Genomic DNA, 21,622 nt, shown 5'->3' with positions numbered 1-21,622 from the left:
TTGATAGTATGCATTGAAAACTTATTAGTCATAAGGAGCATAAAGTACACATAAATCAAAACATAACATGGAAAAAGTCAAAGTTTTCTTGGTGTGTAAAGATTAAACATAATCATTTTTAAATACCAAGGAATGCCACACGGGATATTTAATTTTGATGGGATAAGATTAATAGGTTTTGATGAAAATCAGAAATTCTCATAGAAATAGTAATGTGTTGGTTGTATTTCTGTGTTTCAAATGGTGATTCCACAAACAGGTAATCCTGGTGTTTTTTCAAAGCTTGTTTGTGACTGAAGCCTTTGTTATTAAATTCGCTGACTTACTTCTTTTGTTTGGTTGTTTTAAATTGCTTTTCAGAGTGATTTGTTAAGGTATAATTTATATTGTAGGTCTTCCATCTTTTCTTCAGGAAATGGTTTGCAATTTTCCTACATCAATTTTAAGGACGGTTATTGATTTGTCCGCTTCTATTTCTGTGGGCATTAATCTTATTGCAAAGAGGAAAAAATATTTAGAAACTTGATTTTTGTTCCAGAAAGCCACTAAGAGCAACAGAGACTGATTAATAGATGATTGATATCAACGAAAGATGTCTTCATTTCTAGACTTATAACGAGCATTTACTCTTAAAGATAAATTCCAAGTAAGTATTAAAAAAGATCATATACAGACACAGAAAAGACATTGACATTCTACTTTTACTTAAAGAACTTTGTTTGCTTTCAGGAAACCTTTAATACATGGAATACAGCATATTATAGGAACAGAGAAATGCTGGCAAGGAAAACAGTCTCAAAAAATTGTTGACTCTTACAATGAGATAATGGATGCTCAGTAAGAAAGCTATTCTACTGGTGATGCTTTAACACATTTGAATAAAACATCATGGCATCTAAAAAAATCCTTAAAATTAATATTTTAAGGTAATATTAGAAAATGTTCAGCTAACGTATGACCAAGCTTATTTACAAATACATTTCTCCAGCTAAGGCCTTACCCCTAGCTAATATATTCCTGCCTATCTCTTCTATCTCTCCAGCATTTGTGAACTTCTGAGACGCTGGTTTTCAGCTCCTCATTGTTTGTCTATGAAAGCAATAGTAGAAGAGAAGACTATCTCACAGAAGACATCTATTTGCCCACAGCTCTTGGCATAGGTAGTTCTCAGAGGGTTTTTATGCAGTGGGAGTATGTGTGTCTCTGACTGCTGTCTGCTCTTGAGCCACTTCCCACTTAATTGGCTTTGTCTGTCTAGCCTTGATATGAGGAATTTTGTCTTGTCTTGTATTTTCTTCCCTTGTGTGTGCTTGTTGTCTCTTAGAGACATGCTCTTTTCTAAAAAGGGAATTGGAGGGGGAGTGGATCTGCAGGAAAGGAGAGGTAGAGGGTGAGGGAATAGAGAAGAAATTGTGACCACAATGTTTCATAGGAGAGAAGAATCTATTTTCAAGTAGAAAGGAAAGAGAGAGGGAAAGGGAGAGGGAGAGAGAGAAAGAGAGGGAGAGGGAGAGAGGGAGGGAGGGAGAGGAACAGGGACAGGGACCGGGACGGGAGAGAAAGTGTTTACAAAATGAAACCACTTTCCCCATTCACCTGATGAGAATAACACCAGCTTGTTGTTATTTATAAGATCTAAATTTGAATTGACTGGCAACAGTAAAAGTCTGCCTCCAAACAGTTTGTTGATACCAGGACTACTCTTTTCTATAAAATGTTTACTTTAATAATGGTAAATATTACAAAAATGTTTTATTACGTAGCAATGGTAGGCTAGATGTAGTGGTGCATGTCTAATCCTAGTACACAAAAAGCAGAGGCACAAGGATTGTTGCATGCCCATGTTCCAACATGCTTTGTGCATGTCTCCTCTCATAAACCATGAGAAACAGGAAACTATCTCTGTAAGCTGAGTTCCTTTTTCTAAAGGAAGAACGAAATGTTTCATCTGAAACCTGTGTGCATTGGTTATCATGAAGGCTGTGAGCAAGGCAAATCTGTTTAATAAGAGAAATGGTAGCCTGAATTAGCTAATGAGTTGACTAATTAGCTAACCAAAATTACCTGGGGTAAGGGGCTAGATGCCTGTTCTCTAGTTGTAAAGCAACAATTAGCTTATTCATCAATGTAATCAGAGGCATGAGAAGGACACATTATTATCTAGATTTGATATATTAATTAAAATGAGAGAGGTTAGTCTAAAATCTACTACCTAAACAATTCTCTCAGGTTCTTGTGGTCTCCATCACAGAGGCATTCTGGATATCAGGACCAGAAGATGGGAGGTTTTTGCTTCCTATGGAGCAGGGACATGGGAAAGATGACCTCATTTTTCCTTCGTCAATATGAGTCCATTGACTCCCAGGTGTTCTCTGTCCAAAGTTCAGGCTGAACCCTGGCAGCAGGCAAGGTACTGTGGCAGTGTCTCCCAGTGGTTGGTGTAACACCGTTCAGGTAGAGGTCTTCACTGATATGCCTATAACTTCTTAGAGACGTCGGAGGGAAACTGGGATTTGGGAGTCTTTGACTGGCATAAACTTTTAAACTTTTAATTCAACAGCTCTCTAACATGACTGAGAGCTAATATCTATTAAGCATATCTGAGTTAGACAATCTATGTCTGTTTCTAGTTATCCTCTCCAAGTGTAACTAGAAAACATATAACAGGAGGCTAAATAAAGTATTTTCTAATATTTAACTCTATTGTTCTTAGCATGGCTTTAAATATATTCCTGAATATATAGGATATGATCATTCGTAAGTTACTGGCTAGAGCTTATTTTGTTTGTTTGTTTTCATTATAATAGCTTTTATGAGAGTAAATATTCCTCTGGGCCTTAAAAGTATGATTTCAAGTTGAATATTTCTAATATCTAAACAAAAGTGTTCAATCTATGAGTATAGTCCACAAAGAAACTTTTGACATTTATAATGATATATCATTAAAAGATCTATAGCTCATAATTCTTAGGACATAGTATAGCCTAATACCATTAGAAAAATTCAAGTCTAAAATATCTTTAAGGAAATGGTTTATTTACACATGTGTATAAGGCCTCTGTGTAAGCAAAGACATGGTTAGAAATGTATTATAAATTAGGTCTTGTTGTCTTAATTAGCCACTATAATCTTGAAATTTTATCATATAAGAAACATTTAAATTAGACCTGAATTATAAAATAGCATGTTGTAGAAATACACCTTTGAAATGTTATCATCACACAAAAATCCAACACAAATTATGAGCCTTGCCAGATGGTGCTGGTGGGTGCTGATAAACCATGCAGTGAAGTCTGTCTAATGTGTGGGGCATGTTGTCACTCAGGGATCTTACCCAAGTTGTCTTCTCCAGCCCTCTCCTTCCCAGGCTTGGGGCTGCAGTTTTTATTCCACATGGTTTCTCACCCTGTCTCACCTAGGCTAGCCTAGCACCCAGTAGCCAACTTACAACTAGTGAACACTGGAGGAATCCAACTATTTAATTGAAACATTTTTGTTATTGTTTGAAAGGAGAATGTTAAGAGATCAGAGATAGCAGAGTTTTAGGAAGTTTAAGGATAAAATGGAATAAATTCAAGAGGTGCTTGAATCATTTGCCTGTGATGCAGAGAACCTGGAAATCAGAAATAAAATCTGGACCCATTAATGGAGACAGAGCTCTTCATCATCCAGTGCCATAGGAGGGAGGGAGAGGCCAATGGGGTTCATGTGGGCAGGCTGAGAGCCTGTGCCATTTGGAAAGATGGAATTTTAACTAGAATGTGGAATGAAATCACAGACAAATAATCCATGAAAGTTAGAAGATTAGCAGTTTGGCTGGGATATTATAGAGTAGATGCTGTAAAGAGATCAGCTGTTTGGCTTGGTTGCTGATGTTGACAGGAATACTTGTATCATATCCCACCAAGGGAATTGGGGAATGGCAAGTTTATTTATATTTGCCAGAATAATGGCAATGACTGCAAAGGTCCACTACAATAAAGGGATTAAGAGTACTGTTAGGGGTTTGAGGTCCAGGTTGCATCCCAGTTGGGAACCTAGGAATATAGACACAGACTCAATTTCCATGGGCAAGAAGGCTTATTAGTCTCAGCAGCAAAGTTTCCTGAGGGCAGAGGTAATAAAAATAAATAAATTACATATATATATATATGCTTGTCTGTGGACCAGGCAGAAACTTGTGAAGCATGAGTCAGCAGAAAGCAGGATATTTGTGAGAAAGAAGGGAGGAAATGTGCTTTGAGAAGAGAGAACTCACTCAGGGGAGGTGGTCTGTGCTGCAGGGTTACTAAGAAGGGCTGACTCTAGCCATAAAGGCTGGAGCCTGGGCTTTTGCACCCTGAAAGACACCAAAGGATTGCCTGGAGCTCAGAGGTTGGTCTCTCTGGTCCATGGGGGCATATATGCTGACAAGGATGGGAAACTGACCAGTCTGTTGGTGTGTGGAGAAGAAGTGTTAGAATAACTGGGGAGACATAAAGTGTCACAGGAAGGCAGAGATGGGGTCTCAGAATCCCAACATGTGCGTACACCAGGAGTGCCTGTCCAGCTTTCCGCACCAATGGTGTGCTTTATGAAAAGGAACTACAATGTGATAGAAGGGACTAGGAGGCCCATGCCCGGGTGTCTCCCTAATTTTTATTATTTAATAATTTTAATATTTACTACATGTAACATATAGACTAGATAGGTAGTATTTGGGAACAGTAGGAATTATTGAAAATGAAACTGTATTTGAAGGAGAGTAAGAATTATATAAGAAGTTTTGAAGAAGAAAAGGGTAAAGGAAAATTTAATTTTATTATAATATCAAAACAGTTTCTAGGTTCGATTTTAAATCTTGAACAAACAGGCACTGATGGGTCACAATTAAGATGCCGTAACATTTGAACAGATACTTTGAGTTCACAAGGAAGACATAAGCTCTCTGTGGTTTCCCAATATGTCAGACACAAGTCACATCTCATTAATGAGAGTTTTATGTATATTAAAAAGTAGAAAAGGAGCAAACTGATAAAATATGAAACTCTTAGTACTCTAATATTCCTGCAGTTCATTAGGTGAAACATAAAATACACCTGGCCAGAAAAGTTCCAAAAGGTATAGTTCCATGAAACTTTGGAAACATTAGGTAGAAAACAGAACATGTAACATACTGAATTTCATTTTTTATAAATTGCCATTTGGGTGACCTCCAAGCTAAAAAATAGTGCTTTGGGGAATGGCTTTTCAACTATTATCAATATTACCTTTAACACTGTCTTTCTTTTCTGACTGAAGTAACCAAGGGACATCCAAAGAACTGAAGGCAGTCTCATTTAATGTTACTTTTTCCTTTCACTTCCTGTCTGCAGGAGATGTGTCATTCCGCACGAAACTCCTCAGGTCTGTAATACACACAGCAGTAACCTCAACTCACATAACTGCCATCCACAGACCACATACCCTTAGCAGCAAGTGTGTGTCCAACCTGCCTCCTGACTGCATTGGCATCTATTGCTCTCAGTTGGAGAGATGTAAAGCAAGTAATAGTAATAAACCTTAAAAGAAATAAAACAGAAAGAAGTCTTTCCTCCCAGCTTAGCTGCAAACACATTTAGAGATTGCACCTGCGACTATGCCAGTTTACAAATGATATCATTCTTTAGCTACAATAGCTCTTCAACCAAAAATGTCTTCAGAGAACAGGTACATTTAACAGCAGGAAAGGTGACAGGTTGTGATTAATAAGTTTATTTTACAGTTTCTTTGCTAGAATGACAAAATTGTTCACATTCATCTGTGGCTTGTTTTTGGATGTTAATCTTAGCAATGAGATTTTCCTGCAGATGGTCAACACATTATGGAATTTTTATTACAAAGCCTTTTCCATGGGAATCTGTGTTCATCTTCCTGTTTTCTGTTGCATTTCTTTATTTTACCCTTCTCTTTCTTTTAGTTTATAATTTCCATATTTCATTTTGGGGGAGGGGGTATGGGATTGAGGGAAAGGGATAACATCTGAAATGTAAATGCAGAAAATATTCAATAAAATAAATAAATTAATAAATAAAACTCAAAAAAATTTTAATGACAAAATACAATTATGACTCTTAACTGTTTATTAGTAGATGTTTCTGAATAACGTTTAATTTCATGTATGTGTTTCTAGATGTAAACTATACTCTGAAACGAGTGAATGTTAAAACTGTGTGCATGAATATGTTTTTATAAAATTCTGGCAAGATGTTTATAGTATTAATCATGAATCAATGAACATATTTTTTATCTTACAAGCTTCACAGGACAAACAACAGGAGTAAGAACCCACATGATTTAAAGTAAGGTGTTTTATATATATATATATATATATATATATATATATATATATATATATATGTATGTATACTTGAGAATGTTTTCAGTTTTTAAAAGCTCATCATATTAAACAGTCCTGTGGATAAGTTATTTCAAAAGTTATAATACTCAACTTTAGTAAAGGGTATTTCTGAATTTTTTTCTCATGAAATAAAAGGAATTTAGAGAGAAAATATTCAAACCCCAAAGCAATCATGACAGCAAACAACCAGATGAACAGTTTTCAACGTAATATTTAAAAAGGTTCTTAATAAATTAAGTTCTTATGTCGGAATTGGATTTTAAGAAAAAGATGATATTTCTCAATGTTGTGCTATAGTGATAAAAGAAATATCAATATCAGTATTATTTATAAGTTTCAATTGTGTAGTAATATTTTTTTACCTATCTGTGTTTCTACAAAGGTTTACTCATAATTTTTAAAAAACACACTCTAGTTCAGAAAATAGTGAGAAACATTTAGAAAATTAAGTAAGTTAAAATATCACTTGACATACTTCTGACAGTAAACAGTTACAGTTAATTAAAGTATTTGGTTTTGTTTCAAGGCATATTTTATTTTGAACTTGTTTGGTGTGTCTCTGATACACAGTATAGTGCTACTTACTGTGTTCTTAGCTAGGTGTATACATTGCATACTTTCATCAAATTTATGCCCTCTCGTTAGCTTTCTGTTTTGCATATAGTTTGTTTGTTTATTTTTTGAGATGGGGTTTCATTGTGTAGCCCTGGCTGATTAAGATTTCACTTTGTAGACCAGGATGGCCTGCAACTCTGAGATCTGTCTGCATTTACTCCCAAGTGCTGGGATTAAAGGCCTGTGCCACCACACCGAGCTTCTAAATATTTTCATTTGGTGTGTGTGTGTGTGTGTGTGTGTGTGTGTGTGTGTGTGTGTGTGTTCTCAAGTGTGGAATTGCACTATGAAATTGGTGTGGATATCAGAGAACAACCTGGTGGTGATGCTTCTCTCCTTCCCCATGTGGTCCAGGAGATCAGCCTTGGGTTGTCTGGCTTGGTGGCATGTTCCTTTATTCACTGTGCTGTTTCCCTGGCTAATTCCAGCAGGTGTAACTCAGGTGGTCAATAAGTATAAGTTTCATTTTTAAAACTAAATATAATCTTTATTTCAGACTCCCCCTCTTTCAACCCTTTTCTCAGAAACATCCCTTTCCATTTTTATTTATTTATTTTTAATTGGATAGGCTTTATTTACATTTAAATATTATCCTCTTTTCCAGTTTCCCCTCTATAAACCCACTATCCTATTCTCTCTCTCCCTGCTTCTGTGAGGGTACTTCCCCTATCCTCTCACTCCCTCCTGTCTCCCCACCCTGGCATTCCCCTACACTGAGGCATCAAGCCTTGGCAGGACCAAGGGCTTTTCCTCCCATTTGTAGATAATTAACATTTACAGACTATTCTTCCCCCAAGGCTTAATTGATTTATGGCTGTTTTAGAATGTTTGGCTAGTTTCGGTATCTTTCTGAACTAATCACTACTTTGTTTTTAAAGCTTGGTTCACCTGAGAGTCTTCTTTACCCCCCCTCCCCCTTTTTTTGAGAAAGACTCTCAGCAGCCTTTATTACTTACTATGTGAAGGAAGAGCCTAATTAATCTGGTCAATTTCAGGCCCTTCTTGAGTCTATTTTGAGTTGTTTATTGTCCTTTTTAAGGGGGCTTCCCCTGGTAACTGGATACTTCAATCTTGAAGAAAAGGGACCACAAAATGGGATCACAAAAATAATTCCAGCAAGTAAAATATTTCTCAATAAAATCTGTCAGACAGTGATAAAAGAAATATAGAATATATCAAACTATAGAAAGACCTTTTCTGTTCATTTATTATTAAAATGAGTATTGGGAAATGACATCCTACAAAATCTCCAGCTTCAGTGCAATCACCATACAAATTACAACATAATCCTTCATAGAAAAGTAATAAATAACCTTAAAGTTGAAAGCATTCAGAGAAAGAGGAAAAGGGAGAAAAGGTGGGGGAGGTATCTAGATAATCTCGAATATTAAGAAAGTTAACTAGTTTATAAAGAAATATAATAATAAAAACAACATAGTTTGGATATAAAAACAGACAAGGTGAATGGACTAAAATTAAACACATGTCTATATACTTACAAGCAATTATTTTTTTAAATTGGGTAAAATATACTTGAGAGAAATGGCCACATCTTCAACAAATATTGCCAGTCTAATAGAACAGCTGCATTAAAGTATAAAAATAGATGCATGATTGTGACACCACATAAAACTCAACACCAAATGATACAAAGGGTTCAAAATAAGAATTCAGATTCTGAATCTGATAGAACAAAATGCTGTACTCATTGGCACAGGCAAAGACTTTCTGAACAGCCCTTTGATAGTGAAAATTAGAACCAAAAAACTGTTATTTCTAGAAACTGAATAGCTCTATATAGCAAAGAAACAATTATTCTAGTAAAGGTAGTCTACAGAACAGTTTTAAAAAATCCCGGTTATACATTGAATATAAAATTAATATCTGAAACCTATAGAGAACTAAAATATAAAATATAGAAAACAACATCAAGCAAAAAGCTACCAAACTAAGATGAAATCTGGGGCATAGAACTAAACAGAAAGCCCAAAACATGAAATACAAATAGCCAAGAAACACTTAAATATTATGAACATCTATGTAGACCAGGGAAATGCAAATTAAGATGATTTGAGATTTTTATGCTATCCCAGAACTGCCAAGATAAATAAAATAAATAACTGGAGATGCTGGCTCAAAGTCAGAGCAACAGGAACTATTACTTGTCAGTAGTAGGAGTGTAAACGTGTACAGTCAATGTGTAAATCATTGTGGAGGTTCTGCTGAGAGTTGAGATTTGATTTACCTCAAGATCTAGCATTTCCAGTCTTGGGCACAATAACCTCCACAACTTTGAATTTCACTATAAAGAATCTTTTTTATTTATTGATGCTCTCTTGGAGTGATGTTCTAATGCACTGTGTAAAGATTTTCTATGTATTGCACAAAGGATTTTTATACTGACAGATATGGTATTACAGGCTGGACCTTGGGATTGTTAAGCATCATCTGTCTCAGTGTTTTGTGAACATGCCTTCTCTCATCTTCTAAACGATTTATTAAAAAGTTGATGGCCTATAACAAAGTCAGGAAGAAGAAGGGAAGATTTTCAGGAAGAATGAGTAACTATGGGAAATAGTCACAGTGGCCTGGAAGATTGGACACTGAGATGTGGTGGTGTTGGAAGTGTGAAACTTTGAGAAAGCTGACTCACAAAATATAAATTAGTATAAATTGGTTAATATAAGTTAAGAGCTAATTGAGGGGCAAACCTAGTTTAAGGCTATAGCATTATAGAGAAATACATCTTTGCGACATTACTCAAGAACTAAAGCAGACTTAGAAAGACTCCAAATGGTTATAGTGCTCATAATAATAGCCAGAAATTAGAAATAACTTAGATGCTATTAACGGACAGATAGATAATGGAAATAATGTGACACATTTAAACAATGTAATATGAATCTGATGTTAATAAAAATGATATTATGAAAATTATAGGTTAAACTTCTGGTTTGAACCTGTGCCCGGAACAGACCTGGGTTGTTGGCTCTTCCACCCCTCCTACAACACCCAGAGGAAGCTCAACCATTGGGTCCTCTATCATGCTAAAGATCACAGGTGAGGTCACAACATCTGCCCCACCACCCAGGATACAGGGACACAGGAACCCTCACCTTGCCTGTGGCACAAGTTTCTTCTGCCTTGAACCTGCACCTGGTTCAAACCTGGGGTACTGACTCTGCACCCACTTCTAAAACTCACAGAGGAAGCCCGACCTCCAGGTGCTCTGAACTGCCTAGGATCACAAGTGCTCTGACATGCCCATGATCACAGGATCACAGGATCACAGACTTCTAGGAGATCAGACACATCTAAGATCATTGGAGCTCTGACACACTCAAGATCACAGTTGAGGCCACAACTTTTTTCCCAACATCCTGTGAAATTGGGATCCCCACAGGAACCAGGGAAATACAAACCCCTGCCCATCCAGAGGCATGGATTTCATTCATCTTGCACCTGTCTCCAGTGCAGAGCCAGGGCTCTGACTCTCCACCACCTCCTGAAGCACCCAGAGAAAGCTTGACTCTCAGAAGCTGTGACACACAAGAATTACAGGATCCTAGAGAAAAGTTTACTCCCAGAAGCTCAGACACACCCAGGATTCCAGATCATGGGATCCCAGAATCATAGGACTACAGAGGAAGCTGGACTCTGAGGAGTCCTGAAACCACCAGGATCTCAGAAAGCACATGCTCTAGTCAGACACAGAAAGGGCATTTAACACTGGAGATAATCAGATGATGAGAGGCAAGCTCAAGAACATAAGCAACAAAAACCAATGCTACTTGACAACATCATAAGCCAATTTTTCCAGTACACCAAGCCTTGGTTACCCTAACATACCTGAAAAGCAAAATTCATACCTAAAATCCCATCTCATAAATATGAGAGAGGAATTTAAGAAGGACATAAATAACTTAAATCACTGAAAGAAAGAGAGGAGAACACAAGTAAACAAATAGAAGACCTCAATTGGTAACAAATAAATATCTTAAAGTTATAAAGCAAAACACAACCAAACAGGTAAAAAAGTTGAGCAAAACCATCCAGGATCTAAAAAAGGAAAATAGAAATACTAAAGAAAACACAAAGGGAGACAACCCTGGAAATAGAAAACTCAGGAAAGAGATCAGGAGTCACAAACACAAGCATCACCAACAGAATATAAGTGATAGAAGAGAGAATCTCAGGCATAGAAGCTTAACTATAAGATATTGATACAACAGTGAAAGAAAATACAAAAAATAAAAAGCTTCAAAATCAAAACATTCAAGAAATCCAGGAAAGAACAAAAGAATGAACCAAAGAATAATGGGTATAAAAGAGTATGAAGATATTCAAATCAAAGGGACAACTAACATCTTCAAGATTATACAAGAAAATTTCCCTAAAATAACAAAAGAGATGCCCAGAGACATAAAACAGTCTACAAATTACTAAACAAATAGGTACAAAAAATTATCATTCTATCACATAACAAATAAAACACCAAATTCAAAAAACGAAGAAATAATGTTGAAAGCAATAAGAAGAATAGGACAAGTAACATATAAAGGGAGACCCATCATAATTATACCAAACTTCTCAACAGAGATATAAAAGCCAGAAGATCACGGGATGTCATTCGGACCCTAGGAGAACAAAAATGCTCCTCAAATTAGTATATTAAGCAAAACTTTCGATGACCATAGATGAAGAAACCAAGATATACCATGATAAAACCAAATTTACCCAACATCTTTTCATGAATCCAGCCTTAAATAGAATAATTGAAAGAAAACTCCAACAAAAGGAGGGAAACTACACCAAAGAAAAAGTAAGAGAATAATTTTTTTCACAACAAATCCCAAAGACAAGAACCATAAAAGCAATTCTACCTCTAACAACAAAAATAACAAGAAGCAACAATCATTGGTCCCAAATCTCTATCAACAACAATGGACGCAGTTCCCTGCCCCCAGAAAAGGCATAGACTAGAAGGCTGAATAAGAAATAGGACTCAAAATTTTGTTGCATACAGGAAACAAATCTCAGTGACAAAGACAGATATTATCCAAAGGTAAAAGGCTGAAAAAAAATTCCAGGAAAATGGTCCCAAAAAACAAGCTGGAGTAGCAATTCTAGTATTCCCTCCCTTGCAAAAAAATAGACCTTCAATAAAAAGTTATCAAAAAATGGAAAATTTCACTCTATACTCATTAAAGAAAAAGTCCAACAAGAGAAACTTTCAATTTTGAACATCTATACCCCAAATGCAAGGGCTAACACATATGTAAAAGAAACATTACTGAAGCTCAAGGCACACATCAATCTCACACAATAATATTAAGAGACTCCAACACCCCACTCTCACCAATGGACAAGTCATGGAAACAAGCTAAACAGAGACACTAACAGAAGCTATGAACCAAATGGATGGAACATATATTTACAGAACATTTCATCCTTAAACAAAAGAATGAACCTTATTCTCAGCACCTCAGAATACTGTCTTCAAACTTGACCATCCGAATAGAAAACAAAACAAGTCTCAGCAGATATATGATTGAAATCAAATCTATTCTATCAGACCACCAGAGACTAAACATGGTTTAACAACAACAACAACAAAAACTTATATACACATGAAAACTGAACAGCTATCTTTTCAGTTATAACTTGGTCAAGGAAGAAATAAAGAAAAAAAATTAATGCCTTTAAAAAATCTAATGAAAATAAAGGCACAAGATACCCAAACTTGCAGGACACAATGAAAATAGTGTTAAGATAAAAACTAATAGCTCTGATTCCTTCCAAAATGAAATTGGAGAGAGCATACACTAGCAGCTTAACAGCACATGAAAGCTCTACAACAAAAAGAAGCAAATACACCCAAAAGGAGTAGACATCAGGAAATGTTTTCAGGGATAAAATCAATGAAGTAGAAATAAAGAAAACTATACAAAGAATCAACAATACCAGACACACATTCTTTGAGAAAATCTACAAGATACATAAAACCTTACCCATACTAACCACAGGGCACAGAGACAGTATCCAAATTAACAAAATCAGAAATGAAAAAGGAGACATAACAATAGAAATGAGTGAAATTTAAAAAATTAGATCCTGCTTTAAAGGCCTATACTCAACAAAACTGGAAAATCTCGATAAAATTAATGATTTTCTAGAAAAATACTGAGCACCAAAGTTAAATCAGATAAAGCATATAAACAGTCCTATAATCTCCAAGGAAATAGAAGCAGTCATTAAAAGACTACCAACCAAAAATTACCAGGACCAGCTGGTTTTAGTGCACAATTCTATCAGACCTTCAAAGAACATATAATATCAATATTTCACAAAGTGTTTAATAAAATAGAAACATAAGAAACACTACCTAATACATGCTATAAAACCACAGTTACACTAATATCTAAGCCACAGAAAAACTCAACAAATAAAGAGAACTTCAGACCAATCTTCCTCATGAACATTGATACAAAAATACTCAATAAAATTTTAGCATATCATAGAATGTTCAATGTATGGAAATCCATCAATGTAATTTACTATATAAACAAAAATTGAGTGCTGAAAATGACTTTGACAAAATACAACACCATTAATGTTCAGAGTATTAGAGAGAATAGGACTGCGAAAGTTCATACCTAAATATAGTAAAAACAATACACAGCAAGTCAATTGTCAACATCAAAATAAATGGAAGGATAGTTGAAGGAATCCCACAAAAATTCAGGACTAGACAAGACTACCCACTCACCCCTATCTACTCAATATTATACTGGAAGTTCTATCCAGAACAATTAGACAAAAAATGTCAATTGAATACAAATTGGAAAGGAAGAAATAAAAATATCAATATTTGCAGGTGATATGATAGTATACTTAAGAGACTTAAGGTCCTGGGCTGCTTTTTTGTTGGGAGGCTTTTGATGATAGTTCCTACTTCTTTAGATGCTATGGGATTTTTTTTAGAATAATTATCTGATTTAACTTTGGTACCTGGTATCTGTCTAGAAAGTTGTTCATTTTCTCTAGATTTTTCAGTTTTGTCGAGTAGAGGCTTTTATAGTAAGATCTGATAATTTCTTGAATTTCCTCAGTTTCTGTTATTATTTTTTCCCTATAATTTCTGATTTTATAAATTTGGGTACTCTCTCTCTCTCTCTGCCCTCTAGTTAATGTGTTCAGGGTTTATCAATCTTGTTGATTTTCTTGAAGAACAAGCTCCTGTTTTTGTTAGTTCTTTTTGTTTATACTTGGTTAATTTAAGCTCTGTGTTTGATTATTTTCTGCCATCTACTCCTCCTTGCTGTATCGGCTTCATTCATTTTCTTCTAGAGCTTTCAGGTATGCTGTCAAGCTGCTAGTGTATGCTCTCTCCATATTATTTTTATAGACATTCAGAGCTATGAGTTTTCCTCTTAGTACTGCCTTCATTGCATCCTGTAAGTTTGGATATATTGTGCCTTCATTTTCATTAAATTCTAAAACAAAAACCCTTAATTTCTTTCATTAATTCTTCTTTCACCATGTTATCATTGAGTAGATTTTACAGCTTCAATATGTATGTGGGATTTTTGTTGTTTTTGTTGCTAATAAAGACCATCCTTAGTTCATGGTTATCTGATAGGAATGCATGGTAGCATTTCGATATTCTTATATCTGTTGAAGCCTGTTTTGTGACCAACTATATGGTGAATTTTGGAGAAGTTACCATGAGGTGCTACAAAGAAGGTATTTTTTTGTTTGTTTGTTTGTTTGTTTTGTTTTAAGATGAAATTTTCTTTGGATGTCTGTTAAATTCTATTGGTTTATAACCTCTTCTAGTTTCATTGTGTCTCTGTTAATTTTCTGCTTCCATGTGTTCTGTCCATTGATGAGAGTGGGGTGCTGAAATCTCCCACTATTATTGTGTGTAGTATAATGTATGTTTCGAGCTTTAGGAAGGCTTATTTTATGAATGTGGATGCCCTTGTATTTGGAACATAGATGTTCAAGATTGAGAGTTTGTCTTAATGAATTTTTTTCTCTGATGAGTAATAATGTCCTTCCCTATCTTTATATGATAATTTCTGGTTGAAAATCTATTTTATTCAATACTAGGATGGCTAATCCAACTTGTTTCTTGGGACTATTTGCTTGGAAGGATTTTTTCCCAGATTTTTACTTTGTGGTAGTGTCTGTCTTTGTTTCTGAGGTGTGTTTTCTGTATACATCAAAATGTTGGACCCTCCTTATGTATCCAGTCTGATAGTTTATATCTCCTTATTGGGATATTGAGTCCATTGATGTCAAAAAATATTAAGGAATAGTAATCATTGTTTCCTGTTATTTTTGTTATTACAGGTAGAATTATGTTTGTGTGCCTTTCTTCTTTTAGTTTTTCTTACAAAATAATTATTTTCTTGCTTTTACTATAGTGTAATTTTCATCTTTGTGTTGAATTTTCCATTTTTATCCTTGTTGGGCTGGATTTGTGGACAGATATTATATAAATTTGGTCTATTTTTTCCTGGAATATCTTGGTTTCTCCATCTACGGTAATTTAGAGTTTTGCTGTATATAAAAACCTGGCTGGCATTTTTTTACTCTTAGCATCTGAATAATATCTATCCAGGATCTTCTATCTTTCATAGTCTCTGTTGTGAAGTCTAATGTAATTCTGTTCTGTCTGCCTTTATCTGTTGTTTGTCCTTTTTCCCTTACTGCTTTTAGTATACTTTCTCTGTTTTGTACATTTGGTGTGTTGAATATTAAGGTTCAGGATAAGTTTCTTTTCTGGTCCAATCTATTTGGAGTTTTCTGAGCTTCTTGTATGTTCATAGTCATCTTGTTCCTAAGGTTAGGGGAGTTTTCTTTTATAATTTTGTTGAAGATATTTACCGGGTTTTTTATTTGGGAGTCTTTCCTCTTTTCTATACCTATTATCCTTATGATTGGTATTCTCACTATGTCCTGGATTTTCGGGGATAGGAGCTTTTGGATTTTTACAACTTCTTTGACTGTTGTGTCAATGTCTCTCCTAGGGTAGTCAGTAGGGGAAGAGTGAGGAGCTCAAGTGAGGCTCACACTTGTGTTCAGGTGAGAGAGTGCTTCTGAGGCTCTTCTGGGTACTCAGCAATCTGCAGGGAGAACCTGAAATGAATAAAGAGAAAGTGGAAAAGAGCCTTGAACACTTTGGCATGGGGATAATTTCCTGAAGAATACAAAGGTCTTATGCTCTAAAAATAATAATCAACAAATGGGACCTGATAAAATTGCAAAGTTTCTGTAAAGGTGAGGACACTGTCAAAAGGACAAATTAACAACCCACTAATTGGAGAAAGATCTATATCAATCCTAAGAAGTTTGACTCCTGAGAACAACAACAACAACAACAACAACAACAACAACAACAACAACAAACTATTTAAAATGAGGTACAGAGCTTAACAGATAATTCTCTACTGAGGAATCTCAAATGGATGAGAAGTACTTGAAGAAATTTTCACCATCCTTAGTACATTTAGGGAAATGTAAATTAAAAAAAAAACAAACAAAAAAATAAAAAACAAACAAACAGAAAAACCCCATGAGATTCCACCTCACACCAGTCAGAATGGTTAAGATCAAATTTCAGGTGACAGTAAATGCTGGCAAGGATTTGGTGAATGAGGAATACTCCTTCACTGCTGTTACAACTACAAGCTGGTACAACCACTCCAGAAATCAGTTTAGCGGTTCCTCAGAAGATTGGAAATAGGGATACATGGGGTCCCAGCTATACTACTCGTAGGCATATACCCAAAAGAGGCTTCAAAAAATAAAAGGTACACATGTGCCCATATATTCATATCAGCCTTATGTATAATAACAATTAGCTAGAAACAACCCATATGTCCCTCATCTGAGAATGGATGCAGAAAATGTAATACATTTACACAATGTTGTACTACCCAGATATTAAAAAGAATGATTCATTAAATTTGCAGGAAAATTGATGGAACTTGAAAATATCATCATGAGTGAGATAACTCAGTTTCAAAAGAACACATTTGGTATGTACTCAAAAATAAGTGGATATCAGCCAAAAAGTAGCTCAGAGTAGCCATAATACAACTCACAGAGAATATAAAACTCAAAAAGAAAAAATATCACACCAACATACATATGCTACAGTACTTCTCAGTAGGAGAAAGCGAGTAATCTCTGGGAATTAGATGGAGAGAGGGATCTTGGAGAACAAAAAGATAGAGAGGGATAAAGAGGGTTCAGTTCACATATGGGAAGAGATGGGGGAGAAATATAGAGGGTCAGAAATTTGAAAGTAGGTGTATAGTAATGGGGGAGGATGACTGCCACTAGTAGCCACAATAAATTCCCAAATGTCAGGGACCCAAGAGGTTCCCAGGACCCAACAGTAAGGACTTTAGTGAAAACACCAACAAAAGAGAGATAGAACCTATAGAGGCCACATCCAGTTGATAGGCAGGAGCCCTAGGTGATGAGTGGGGCCACCCACCCACCACAGAAATATTAATCCAGGATTCCTCCTGTCAAAAAATATGCAGGAACAAAGAGTAGCGCAGAAACTAAAGGAAAGGCCACCCACAGACTGCCTCACATTGAAATCCATCCCATCTGCTGACACCAATCCAGACAATATTCCTAATGCCAAGAAGTATTTAATAACAGGACCCTGGTATATATAGCTGTCCTCTGAGAGCTTCTGCCAGAGCTGGACCAATATAGATGCAGATGTACACAGCTAAACATTTGACAGAGCACAGGGACTCCAATGGGAAGATAGAGCAATGACTGTAAGAGCTTAAGGGGTTTGCTACCTTATAGGAAGAATAGCAATATCAACCAACCAGACACCCCAGAACTCCCGGGGACTAAACCACCATCCAAGAGTACACAGGGGTACCCATGGATGCAGCTGGATATGTAATAGTGGATTGCCTTATCTAGTATCACTGGGAAGGGAGCTCCTTAGTTCTGTTGAGGCGTTATTACCCAGGATAGTGTAATGCTAGGCCGCTGATGAAAGAGTAGGTAGAAATTTGGGGGAGCGCCCTCCTAGAGACAGGGGAGAGAGGAGGGAACAGGGGCTTGTGGAAGGAAAACTGGGAAAGGAGATAACATTTCAAATGTAAATAAATAAAATAACCAATAAAAAGAAATAAAAAAGATTACTTGAGAGAAGTGGAAATAATCATTGACAATGTAATTCAGACCCAGATACTTGTGTTACCATTTGAATTGTTGAGGTCTGCTTGCCAGCCCCTAAAATAACTATATCCCTTTTGTTTCATGCTTGCAAACTATTTCATATTGTTCCTGTAATATGCCTGCCAGTCACTGACAAAGAATAATAACTTGACTTAGAGCAAGGTCATGCTGATCACATATCCTGTTATGTTCTGTGTGTTCTGAGATTTGTTAATCTTAAGAAGCTTGACAAAGATTTATGTACATGAATGACCCATCAAGTTAAAGGTCAATGTGGACTGTTATGTCTAAAATGGCTGGAATCAGAGCTGACCACTGGCAAGTACTTCCTGCACATGGGTATAAGCTCATTTTGTTGTTGCTAGTTTCCTTAATACTTCAGCCCTGAGAAATGTTTGTTATCACAGCACTTTTGTAGATTGTCCTGTAGCTGTTTGTGTTTTGATGTTAATTCCACTTCCAAAAGAAGTATTGCCTAGTCATATACTCAGGTGACTTTATCAGAACCTTCCCATTTTAATTAGTAAAATAAAGAGCCTGTGATTGGGCAGGGAAGGGAATGTGGAGAAAGGGTCAGAAGGGAGAGAGGGATCAAGATGGAGCTCCGGAAGGATGTACTGGATCCAGGTGCACTTTATTGGTAGGTAGATATGAACATCTGAGGATTTTTTTGGTCGTTTCTCTCATATTGAAGGGCAGGTTGTATCTTTGCCTATTTGATGTAATCATATTGCATAGAGGGTTTGTAGATGGAGAATGTGATACATAAACTTATATGAAAAGCTATTGGGCCTTAAGAGTCATGTTTGTGCTCTGTGGGATTGTAACTCCACCTGTGATGGAGGCAGTCATGTGGATGGAGTAAGACCTAGGGGGTGGCTTGGGACGAGTGACAGAGTCTGTTCACTGGCTCCATGCTAGAAGCAGTGCCTGCGGCAGGAGACTGAGGGGCCAATACAGAGATAAACAATTCGTTTTTTTCAATATTTACTGCAACAGGTGGCACACCACTGTGTTAGAAACGAATCCACTAAGAGATTTACAGCCATCAGCCTGAGAGTTAAAAAGTTTTTCTTTTCTAAGTAAGAGGAGACCAGTGCCATGCTGAGTCACTGGATGTCTCAAGCACAGGAACCTTAAACAAAACAAACACAGAGACAGCCTCTACAGGCAGGCTGTACTGTCCTATGGCAAAAAAAGCAGACAACCATACATACATACATACACACACACACACACACACACAGCAAGAGAGAGAAAGAGAGAGAGAGAGAGAGAGAGAGAGAGAGAAAGAGAGAGAGAGAGAGAGATATTAGTAGCTATTTGATTCTTTAAAAATTGTTTTCAAAAATTATAAAGTTTATTTGTTTGTTTTAAGATGGTATAAAGAATTAATATACAAGACAAGTTTGTTTCTCTAGTTAGAAGAAGAGAGTATGGAATTTACCCAAATCACGTGAGAATTTTTACCAGTGGTTCAGAACTAGGATGGAAGGCTGTACATCAGACAGAGTGAATGCAGATATATATTAGGAAAGGTATTAATAAAATAAGATCTGATGCTCCAGGCTGAGAGAAGGACAGATTGAAATACTTTGGACTAAAGTCCTGGTTTTACAGAATTATTTAGTAAATGTTTAAAAAGTTGGTTCAAAATTAGATAGAGAAAGTTAGTCACTGACTCCAAGAAAGAGTAGTAATTTTTTCAGGTTAAATGATTATCATTGATGGAGGTCTGTGTACCAAATAGAGTGGAATCAGACATATATTAGGGAAGTTTGTTTTGTGAATTATCTCACTAAAGCCACTTGGCTTGCCAGATGCCAGCTAGTGAAGGTTTATAACTATCTTAATTGTTTATATTGTTTCAAAATATATATGATATTGTGTTGGCAAGGGTTTCTCAAAGTGCTGCTATCCTCTCCAGTACAACAGGATGTTGTTAACTCTATTTCTTACCACTCAAAGATGACCTTGCCAGACCTTATTTCCAATGACATCACATATTTATAGCACAGAATATGGACTAACCTACTGATACTCAGTTGGAACTTTAACCAGTAATGCCTAGTTTTGATAGTTCTATAGGTAAAATTCATGCTACCAGCAGAGACAATCATATCTATGCACTCTGCCTATCACATACTTTGTACCTTTAATTTGATAACTTTAATAATGAAACATGAGCATGTACATAAGATATTCCAGGTCCGAATAATAAAGTATTCAGCATTATTGCTCACATCTATTCTCTTCCCAAAAGAAGAATCAAACTTTTGGCATATGCAGGGAAGCAATAAGACATAGGCTGATTCCATGAAGTGTTTACTGGCAGGAGCCATATATGGATGCCTCCTGAGAGGCTTTGCCAGAGTCATTCAGATACACAAGAGGATGTTTGCAGCAAACCATCAGACTGAACCCAGGGACCCCAGTGAAGGAGCTGAAAGGATTTGCAACCTCATGGGAAGAACAAGATTAGCATTCAACCAAACCCACCAGAACTCCCAAGGCTGTCACGCGCCCATGCTTCCCGCCGCTAGGAACAGGCATGCAACAAACAAACAGATTCTTCTGCGGATAACCTTTATTGTACAGCACTTTGAGCAGGGGGCTTCTTGAGCAGGAAACTTCTCTCTGAGCCGGGGACTCCCTACCGGGTTCTACTGCCTAGGCGACCTCTCAGGCGCAGTCCCCCACGTGCGATCTCTCTGTCCACTCTCTGTCCACGCGGGATCTCCCGCAGTCTCTTTTATCCGGTCTCTCTCCATGTGGTACCTCTCTGCCATCCCTTCACGTGGGGTCTCCCGCAATCTCTTCACTATCTTCCTCTTCTCCTCCCGTGGGGGAGAAATGCACTGCTATATATGCCTAGAAGACTCGTGTCGCTACCTGATTGGTGCGCCCTACAGTAACTCAATAGTATGCTCCTAGAGCGGGCTATGACGTATGTGGCACATGCGCATTAAGTTTCTTGGCTGGACAACAGCTCTGTTTGCTGAGTTCTCGGTGGGAAGCCGGCGCCATGTTTGGGTGTGGCACAAATGGCTCCCTACATCTTCCCCTACTTTCTTAAATAAAAATATGGCCGATCAACCATCAGGCTCTTGTTGGACCTTTAAGCCAAACAGAGGGAGAGGTGCCCATTTCGAGTGCAGCAAGAGCTTGTGCTATGACCACTTTGTCACGTTATTGTTGAGTACGGAGTTTGCACACCATTTAGAGCAGAAACTCAGTCTCTCTGCACAAAAGCATGCCAAAATTACTAGGTAAGGCAAGAGTTCTATAATCCTCATAACCCTGCTATCTCTGTGTCTAAGGGCAAGTATAGTACATCAAAGGTTACAATGGTGACAAACAAACAAGAAAATTGTTTTGCATTAAGGCAAAAGGGCATCGGTT

This window comes from Micromys minutus, assembly GCF_963924665.1.
Source record: "Micromys minutus genome assembly, chromosome: 19".
Taxonomy (NCBI): domain Eukaryota; kingdom Metazoa; phylum Chordata; class Mammalia; order Rodentia; family Muridae; genus Micromys; species Micromys minutus.
This window is presented reverse-complemented; position numbering follows the sequence as displayed.